The sequence below is a fragment of the Caretta caretta genome, chromosome 11 (genome assembly GCF_965140235.1).
Source record: "Caretta caretta isolate rCarCar2 chromosome 11, rCarCar1.hap1, whole genome shotgun sequence".
NCBI lineage: Eukaryota > Metazoa > Chordata > Testudines > Cheloniidae > Caretta > Caretta caretta.
This window is the reverse complement of record NC_134216.1, coordinates 806,867-816,726: the sequence shown is the minus strand read 5'-3', so window position 1 is coordinate 816,726 and position 9,860 is coordinate 806,867. Positions and strand designations below refer to the sequence as shown.

At 59.8% G+C, this 9,860-nt stretch overlaps 1 long non-coding RNA gene across 1 annotated transcript in view; it reads right to left on the bottom strand.

Moving 5' to 3' along the window:
• Nucleotides 1-4,590: 4,590 nt before the first annotated feature.
• Nucleotides 4,591-9,860, bottom strand: part of LOC142068507 (uncharacterized) — a 58,121-nt gene continuing 52,851 nt past the window's right edge. The window contains exon 3 of the long non-coding RNA XR_012664314.1: nt 4,591-5,098. This is a non-coding gene — a long non-coding RNA (uncharacterized LOC142068507). The remainder of the gene's footprint in view (nt 5,099-9,860) is intronic.

Here is a 9,860-nt window from a genome sequence, read left to right as displayed (position 1 = left end):
AAAACCCCTCCAGCCCCTCCTCCTCTGGGCTTTGTTCCTTTCCCGGGCCAGGAGGTCACCTGATTCCTTTGTTCTCCAACCCTTCAGCTCTCACCTTGCAGGGGGGGAAGGGCCCAGGCCATTAGTTGCCAGGAAACAGGGTGTCGGCCATTCTCTGTGTCCAGACTCCTGCATACACCTGCCCTCTAGGGCTCTGCAATGATCATACACCCTTACCCCACCCCCTAGATACTTAAGAACTGCCTAGGGGAAACTGAGGCACCCCCACACTATTCAGAGGAAACATTAAGAACAGTCCCACTTCGTCACACGGCCATTCTCTGTATCCAGACCCCTGCACACACCTGCCCTCTAGGGCTCTGCAACGATCATACACCCTTACCCCACCCCCTAGATACTTAAGAACTGCCTAGGGGAAATTGAGGCACCCCCACACTATTCAGAGGAAACATTCAGAACAGTCCCACTTTATCACACTGGCTGGTTGAGAGTCCCATCTGACTGCGGAGCTGGGGTGCAGGACCCTCTGGCTTCCCCAGGACCCCGCCTGGACGGTCTCGCTGTGGGAAGCACACGGAGGGGCAGAGGAGGCTGAATGCTCCGAGGTCAGACCCAGGAAGGTGGAAGCCGGGTGAGGTGTGTGTCCTGCAGACAGGCTGCTCCCCGAGAGGAGGCTTCCCCAGAGTCCTGACTGGCTTCGTAGGGAGCAGTTCCAGAGCATTGCCCGGGGACGCCGGGAAACAGCTTACTTTGCGTAAGAGCCTTTGGTGAGGGACGTTGTCAAAGGCTTTCTGACAGTCTAAGTACCCTACAGACACTGGGTCCCCCTTGTCCACACGCTTGTTGACCCCTCAGTGAATTCTAACAGCTTGGGGTGGGTCAGAGCTGGGGGCAGAGGAGCAGGGCAGGGGCCGGGGGTGGGTCAGGGCTTGGTGGGGGGAGCAGGGCAGGGGCCGGGGGTGGGTCAGGGCTTGGTGGGGGGAGCAGGGCAGGGTCCGGGGGTGGGTCAGGGCTGGCGAGGGGGAGCAGGGCAGGGTCTGATACCTCCCCCCGGCTCCCAGCCCCGCTGCCTCGATGCCCCTCACTGTTTGCTCTGGGGTCTGTGATCCTGGAGACACATGCACAGCCTGGCAGCGTGCCAGATGGATGCCGGATTAGTGCTGGCTCCTACAAATGAGCGGTTAATTATCATAATCTGGTAATTGAGAAAAATCTAATTATGCGAAGCTAATAGATTTAGAGCCGTGCGGGGAGCGTGGCCCCTGGGCCCAGCGGACTCATGCTCCCTGCTGCAGGGGACCCAGCGCCAGCCCAGATCCCCTGCGATGTGCCGGACGCCAGGCCTGGCCTTGGGCCTTCCGGGGGGCAGAGCCTGGCAGCCGGGGGGCTGGAGGGGCCAGAGACGGGTGCAGGGGCATCGCTGGACCCTGGTGATCAAGGAGCTGAGCCGACGCTGGGGGAAGGGCAGAGCAGAGCCCCAGGGCCGAGATGGGTCAGGCCTGGGACTTGCATTGGAGAGCAGAAGTGGGGGAGGGACTGCGAGTGCTTGGAGCACAGGGCAGTTGGGAAGGGGTGTTTGGGGCACGGGGAGGGTGCTGGGCCATGGCGGGGGACGGGGGGTGTTTGGGGAACGGGGAGGTGCTGCTGTGACGAAGTGGGAATGTTCTTAATGTTTTCTCTGAATACTGTGTGGGTGCCTCAGTTTCCCCTACACAGTTCTTAAGTCTCTAGGTGGGAGGATCAGGGGTGTGATTGTGGCAGAGCCCTGGGAGCCAGTGTGATGGTGTGATGAAGCGGGTCTGTTCTTAATGATTCCTCTGAATAGTGTGGGGGTGCCTCAGTTTCCCCTATGCAGTTCTTAAGTATCTAGGTGGTGGGGTAAGGGTGTATGATCATTGCAGAGCCCTAGAGGGCAGGTGTGTGCAGGGGTCTGGACACAGAGAATGGCCAACACCCTGCTTCCTGGCAACTGATGGCCTGGGCCCTTCCCCCCTGCAAGGTGAGAGCTAAAGGGTTGGAGAACAAAGGAATCCGGTGACCTCCTGGCCCGGGAAAGGGACAAAGCCCAGAGGAGGAGGGGCTGGAGGGGGTTTCAGTTTGGGGCTGGCTGGGGATGAGGAGTGAAGGGCAGACGTGGTTGTCTGGCTCACTGGCCCCAAAATGGACCCAGCTGAGCGGTCCGGTTCTCTGCACCTACAAGCTCTGTGTTAGACCATGTTCCTGTCGGCTAATAAACCTCCTGTTTCACTGGCTGGCTGAGAGTCACGTCTGACTGTGGAGTTGGGGGGCAGGACCCTCTGGCCCCCCCAGGACCTCGCCTGGGCGGACTCGCTGTGGGAAGCGCACGGAGAGGCAGAGGAGGCTGAATGTTCCGAGGTCAGACCCAGGAAGGTGGAAGCCGGGGGAGCTGTGTGTCCTGCAGACAGGCTGCTCCCCGAGAGGAGACTCTCCCAGAGCCCTGCCTGGCTTCGTAGGGAGCCGTTCCAGAGCATTGCCTGGGGACGCCGTGACAGGTGGGCCATGGCGGTGCCCAGGGGGGTGCTGGGCCATGGTGGGGGGCAGGAGGTTTTTGGAGAATGGGGGGGTGCTGGGCCATGGCTGGTGGGGACAGGCCCTGGGGGGAATCAGAATAAAGGCAGAATGGGTAGCTGGGTCTGATTGCCAGGGAACGGGCTCTGGTGGGGGCTGGGGCCATGGCCCTGGGTTTTTCCCAGGCACAGCACCTGGCCCAAAAGGCACCCCCAGAAATAGGGGGCAGGCAGGGAATGGCTCCTGGTGGGGAAGGGCTGGGAGGCCCAAAAGCGTGGGCATTGAAGGGGCTGGCTGAGGTTGCTCGACATGCCCCATTGGCAAAGCCCCATGCAGCATGGCTGGGAAGAGCTACAAGTCAGTCGCTGGGCCTGCCAGGCCATGGACTCCCAGCCACGAAGGGCTGGCTGGGCCCTCGCTAGCCCTGTGGCCCAGTCCCTGCGCGGAGGCAGGGCTCTGTATTCCCTCGCCCAGCCCTGGCCGAGGAGCGTCAGGCCTGCTCCCAAACCCTCCGATGACGGACGGCCCCCCGGGCTTAATCGCCCTGAGAGTGAGGAAGATTTTCCCAATGTCCAGCCTGAGCCGGCCTGGCTGCAATTTAACCCCTGGCTCCTGGTCCTGTGCTCAGCGGCTGAGGAGAACAATTTATCACCCTCCTTTTTATAACGGCCTTTTATGGACTTGGAAACTGCTCTCGGGTCCCCCCTCGGTCTCTCCTCTCCAGACTCAACAAACCCACATTTTTCAATCTAGACCTTCCAGCATTTTTGTTGCTCTTCTCTGGACTTGCTCCACTTTGTCCACGTCTTTCCTGCAATGTGGCGCCCAGAACTGGACGCAAGACTCCACTTGAGGCCTAATCAGCGCGGAGCAGAGCGGAAGAATTACGGCTCGTGTCCGGCTTACGACACTCCTGCTAATAGAGCCCAGAATGACGCACGCTTATTTTGTAGCAGTGTTACACTGTTGACTCTTTTAGCTTGTGGTCGACTCTGACCCCTTGGGACAAAGTGGGAATGTTTTTAATGTTTTCTCTGAATAGTGTGTGTGCCTCAGTTTCTCCTGTGTTACTCCAGTATCTAGGGGGTGGGACAGGGGGTGTGATCGTTGCAGGGACCCCCAGAGGGCAGGTGTGATGCCGACTGGCTAACGGGGCACAGAGACCAGCCGACACCCTGTAGCCTGGCAGCTGATGGCCTGAGCCTGTCCCCTGCCGGAGCCAGCCAGCGGTGCTGGAGAACAGAGACCAGGGGACCTGTTTGCCCAGGAAGGAGACAAAGGCCGCGGGGGGGCAGCTGGGGGTGACGGAGGCTGGGCTGCTAGAAGCGACTCAGTCTCCTAGTTGGGGACTCAGAGGGGGCAGGGCCCTTTGTGGGGGAGGCTCCCTGGGGGTCCCGTCCAGGGGCACTCGCTGCGGGGAGTTCCCGGGGGGAGCAGGGGGCTGAGTGCTCCGAGGTCAGACCTAGGAGGGGCTGAAGCCGGGCAGGCTCCTGGCCCTGGCGAGTGGCCCTGAGGGGAGACGCTGCCCAGAGCCCTGGCTGGTGTCATGCAGCGGGTGCCCAAGCCCCCAGTCTACGACTCCAGGATACCCCCGGATCCCTTTCCGCAGTGCTCCTTCCTAGGCCGTCATTGCCCATTGTGTGTGTGTCACCGATTGTTCCTTCCCAAGTGGAGGACTTGGCATTTGTCCTTTTTGAATTTCATCCTGTTTACTGCAGACCATTTCTCCAGTTTGTCCAGATCATTTTGAATTTCAATCCTATCCTCCAAAGCACTTGCAACCCCTCCCAGCCTGGTATCCTCAGCAAACTTTATCAGTGTACTCTCTGTGCCATTATTGTGACGAAGTGGGACTGTTCTTAATGTTTCCTCTGAATAGTGTGGGGGTGCCTCAGTTTCCCCTAGGCAGTTCTTAAGTATCTAGGTGGTGGGGTAAGGGTGTATGATCATTGCAGTGCCCTAGAGGGCATGTGTGTGCAGGAGTCTGGACACAGAGAATGGCCAACACCCTGTTTCCTGGCAACTGATGGCCTGGGCCCTTCCCCCCTGCAAGGTGAGAGCTGAAGGGTTGGAGAACAAAGGAATCAGGTGACCTCCTGGCCCGGGAAAGGAACAAAGCCCAGAGGAGGAGGGGCTGGAGGGGTTTTTCAGTTTGGGGCTGGCTGGGACATGGAGTGAAGTGCAGACGTGGTTGTCTGGCTCACTGCCCCCCAGAATGGACCCAGCTGAGGGGTCCCGTTCTCTGCACCTGCAAGCTCTGTTTTAGACCATGTTCCTGTCGTCTAATAAACCTTCTGTTTTACTGGCTGGCTGAGAGTCACGTCTGACTGCGAAGTTGGGGTGCAGGACCCTCTGGCTTCCCCAGGAGCACCGCCTGAGCGGACTCGCTGTGGGAAGCGCACGGAGAGGCAGAGGATGCTGAATGCTCCGAGGTCAGACCCAGGAAGGTGGAAGCTGTGTGAGCTGTGTGTCCTGAAGACAGGCTGCTCACAGAAAGGCGACTACCCCAGAGTCCTGACTGACTTCATGGGGAGCAGTTCCAGAGCATCGCCCAGGAACTCCGTGACAACTGGTGGCAGCGGTGGGATGTACTGCACCCCGTGGATGGCGCTTCCTGCAGTAAGTGACTGGGGAGCAGTAACACGAAGGGGGATTGCCGAGGACCAGGCCTGCTGAAGGCTCAGAGAGGAGCGGTTTCGGGGGGCGGTTAACCCCTGGGAGTGTGTGACCAGCGAGAAGTACTGTGCAGTAATGGGGTCCCCCTGGGGACTGCAGTGAGCAGTCTCAGGGGCGGAGGAGTCTGCAGCTCGACCCTGGCAAAGAGGTGGTGACCTTGAGAAGGGCTGGCACACTAGGGGTTCTCCCTGGAAACCGTGGGGAGCTGAGAACACACGGGCCTGTGAGTCCACAACAACTTGGGAGGAGCGGAGTGATGGCCTGTCACCGTCTCCTTAAGAAGGACATTGTAACCCTGTGCAGAAAGAGAGGGTTGAGCATTGGAAAGTTCACCAAAGCAGAGTTAATCGTGCAGCTGGAGGAGGATGACCGCTCTAAGGAACAGATTCCTGACCCCAACTGGGGCTATAGCAGGATCTGGGAGCAGCTGAAGCGGGAGCCAGGCATCGCCAAGACTCCTGTCCCCGACCAGACGAGGGTCTTCATGATCGGGTTCCCCATCGGGGGATCAAGACGGACGGGATTGCAGCTGAGTCTGAGAGAGCAAGAGGACCGTGGGAGACAGCGAGAGCCCGAGAAAGAGCTGCAGAAGCAGCAGCAGCATGAACTGGCGGTGGTGGGGCGGAGAGGCCTAGGGGACCTCCCCGGGGTGAGTGGGGATAGATCCCGGGGGGCCAGTTCCGCAGGGAACCTCGAGACTAAATTGCTGCCCCTGGTTAAGGAGGGGGGGGGTGTGGATGCCCACCTCACTGCCTTTGAGCAGGCTGGCGATTTGAACCAAGGGGACCCTGCGGAAAAGCCCCGGTGTCTAGCTCCCTTGCTGGGTCCCAAGGCCATAGACTCCGTCAGCCAGGTGGTTGGGGATGTGGACAGGCTCCCACTCCTGACCCCAACCTATATGTCTGTGTGGAGTTTCCTGGGGCCAGGCCCCCCGGACCTCCAGTGGGAGTAGAAGGTGATGGTCAATGGGGAGACATTCTTGGGGTGGCCAAAGGGCATGGGCTGCATAAACCTTCCCACATGCGGCCTGCGAGTGCTATCGACCACCCCTGACCTAAGGGAGGGCGTGAAACTGGAAGGGCCTGGTGCAACTCCTACCAAGGAATGGGAGAGATGCTGGGGCATCCATGGGAACGTTGGTGGCTTCGAACTTCCCCAGGTCACCGGCTAAAGTGACCCCGCTCAGTTCGATCTCGAAGGGGGGAGAGATGTGACGAAGTGGGACTGTTCTTAATGTTTCCTCTGAATAGTGTGGGGGTGCCTCAGTTTCCCCTAGGCAGTTCTTAAGTATCTAGGTGGTGGGGTAAGGGTGTATGATCATTGCAGTGCCCTAGAGGGCATGTGTGTGCAGGAGTCTGGACACAGAGAATGGCCAACACCCTGTTTCCTGGCAACTGATGGCCTGGGCCCTTCCCCCCTGCAAGGTGAGAGCTGAAGGGTTGGAGAACAAAGGAATCAGGTGACCTCCTGGCCCGGGAAAGGAACAAAGCCCAGAGGAGGAGGGGCTGGAGGGGTTTTTCAGTTTGGGGCTGGCTGGGACATGGAGTGAAGTGCAGACGTGGTTGTCTGGCTCACTGCCCCCCAGAATGGACCCAGCTGAGGGGTCCCGTTCTCTGCACCTGCAAGCTCTGTTTTAGACCATGTTCCTGTCGTCTAATAAACCTTCTGTTTTACTGGCTGGCTGAGAGTCACGTCTGACTGCGAAGTTGGGGTGCAGGACCCTCTGGCTTCCCCAGGAGCACCGCCTGAGCGGACTCGCTGTGGGAAGCGCACGGAGAGGCAGAGGATGCTGAATGCTCCGAGGTCAGACCCAGGAAGGTGGAAGCTGTGTGAGCTGTGTGTCCTGAAGACAGGCTGCTCACAGAAAGGCGACTACCCCAGAGTCCTGACTGACTTCATGGGGAGCAGTTCCAGAGCATCGCCCAGGAACTCCGTGACAATTATCTAAATCATTGATGAAGAGATTGAACAGAACCGGACCCAGAACTGATCCCTGCGGGACCCCACTCGTTATGCTCGTCCAGCCTGTCTCGGCGTCCCCGGGCGATGCTCTGGAACTGCTCCCCACGAAGCCAGGCAGGACTCTGGGGAGTCTCCTCTCGGGGAGCAGCCTGTCTGCAGGACACACAGCTCACCCGGCTCCACCTTCCTGGGTCTGACCTCGGAGCATTCAGCCTCCTCTGCCTCTCCGTGTGCTTCCCATAGCGAGCCCACCCAGGCGGGGTCCTGGGGAAGCCAGAGGGTCCTGCCCCCCAACTCCGCAGTCAGACGTGACTCTCAGCCAGCCAGTAAAACAGAAGGTTTATTAGACGACAGGAACATGGTCTAACACAGAGCTTGTAGGTGCAGAGAACAGAACCCCTCAGCCGGGTCCATTTTGGGGGGCCGTGAGCCAGACAACCACGTCTGCACTTCACTCCTCGTCCCCAGCCAGCCCCAAACTGAAACTCTCTCCACTCCCTCCTCCTCTGGGCTTTGTCCCTTTCCCGGGCCAGGAGGGCACCAGATCCCTTTGTTCTCCAATCCTTTAGCTCTCACCTTGCAGGGGGGAAGGGCCCAGGCCATCAGTGGCCAGGAAACAGGGTGTTGGCCATTCTCTGTGTCCAGACTCCTGCACACACCTGCCCTCTAGGGCTCTGCAATGATCATACACCCTTATCCCACCACCTAGATACTTAAGAACTGCCTAGGGGAAACTGAGGCACCTCCACACTATTCAGAGGAAACATTAAGGACAGTCCCGCTTCGTCACTGAGACAGCGAGAGCCCGAGAAAGAGCTGCAGAAGCAGCAGCAGCATGAACTGGCGGTGGGGGAGCGGAGAGGCCTAGGGGACCTCCCAGGGGTGAGTGGGGATAGACCCCGGGGGGCCAGTTCCGCAGGGAACCTCGAGACTAAATTGCTGCCCCTGGTTAAGGAGGGGGGTGTGTGGATGCCCACCTCACTGCCTTTGAGCAGGCTGGCGATTTGAACCAGGGGGACCCTGCGGAAAAGCCCCGGTGTCTAGCTCCCTTGCTGGGTCCCAAGGCCATAGACTCCGTCAGCCAGATGGTTGGGGATGTGGACAGGCTCCCACTCCTGACCCCAACCTATATGTCTGTGTGGAGTTTCCTGGGGCCAGGCCCCTCGGACCTCCAGTGGGAGCAGAAGGTGATGGTCAATGGGGAGACATTCTTGGGGTGGCCAAAGGGCATGGGCTGCATAAACCTTCCCACATGCGGCCTGTGAGTGCTATCGACCACCCCTGACCTAAGGGAGGGTGTGAAACTGGAAGGGCCTGGTGTAACTCCTACCAAAGAATGGGAGAGATGCTGGGGCATCCATGGGAACGTTGGTGGCTTCGAACTTCCCCAGGTCACCGGCTAAAGTGACCCCGCTCAGTTCGATCTCGAAGGGGGGAGAGATGTGACGAAGTGGGACTGTTCTTAATGTTTCCTCTGAATAGTGTGGGGGTGCCTCAGTTTCCCCTAGGCAGTTCTTAAGTATCTAGGGGGTGGAGTAAGGGTGTATGATCGTTGCAGAGCCCTAGAGGGCAGGTGTGTGCAGGGGTCTGGACACAGAGAATGGCCGACACCCTGTTTCCTGGCCACTGATGGCCTGGGCCCTTCCCCCCCTGCAAGGTGAGAGCTGAAGGGTTGGAGAACAAAGGAATCCGGTGACCACCTGGCCCGGGAAAGGAACAAAGCCCAGAGGAGGAGGGGCTGGGGGGGTTTTCAGTTTGGGGCTGGCTGGGACATGGAGTGAAGTGCAGACGTGGTTGTCTGGCTCACTGCCCCCCAAAATGGACCCAGCTGAGGGGTCCCGTTCTCTGCACCTGCAAGCTCTGTTTTAGAACATGTTCCTGTCATCTAATAAACCTTCTGTTTTACTGGCTGACTGAGAGTCACGTCTGACTGCAAAGTTGGGGTGCAGGACCCTCTGGCTTCCCTAGGAGCCCCGCCTGAGCGGACTCGCTGGGGGGAAGCGCACGGAGGGGCAGAGGATGCTGAATGCTCTGAGGTCAGACCCAGGAAGGTGGAAGCTGTGTGAGCTGTGTGTCCTGCAGACAGGCTGCTCCCAGAAAGGCGACTGCCCCAGAGTCCTGACTGGCTTCATGGGGAGCAGTTCCAGAGCATCGCCCAGGGACTCCGTGACAGTCACACAGCCTGACTGTGACCCCTGAGAACTCCTCTCTGGGAACGGCTTTCTGACCAGTCATGAAACTCGGGGCTGGGCTGACCCACCTCCAGGCCTGGCCACGGCCTGGAGCTCCCAGAGCATTTCTAGCTGTGAGGAGGGGTCCCCTGGCACAGACTCCCAGGGCTCGGGCTCTCTCGGCCCCGTGCGGTCCCCTGGGGTGCCCCCTTCAGTGCGACAGCCCTTCTCGGGGGTCCTCTCTCTCGGGGGTCCAGCCCCTCCACCTCCTGGAGCCGCACCTCTCTGAGCCGCCAGCAGCCTGTCTCTACCGTGGGCCCCTCGGGGAGTCCCCTCGCTCTGGGCCCCCGGGACCTCCACCCCCAGAGGGAGCAAAGCCCCCCCGATGTCTAACCTGCCGCGACTCTCAGCCAGCGCAAAACAGGAGGTTCATTGAGCGTCTGACCCCAGCACAGGAAGCTCTCCGGGCCCACGGGCCTGGCCTGTCTCAGCCCAGAACATCTAGGCTGTCCCGCACCCAGG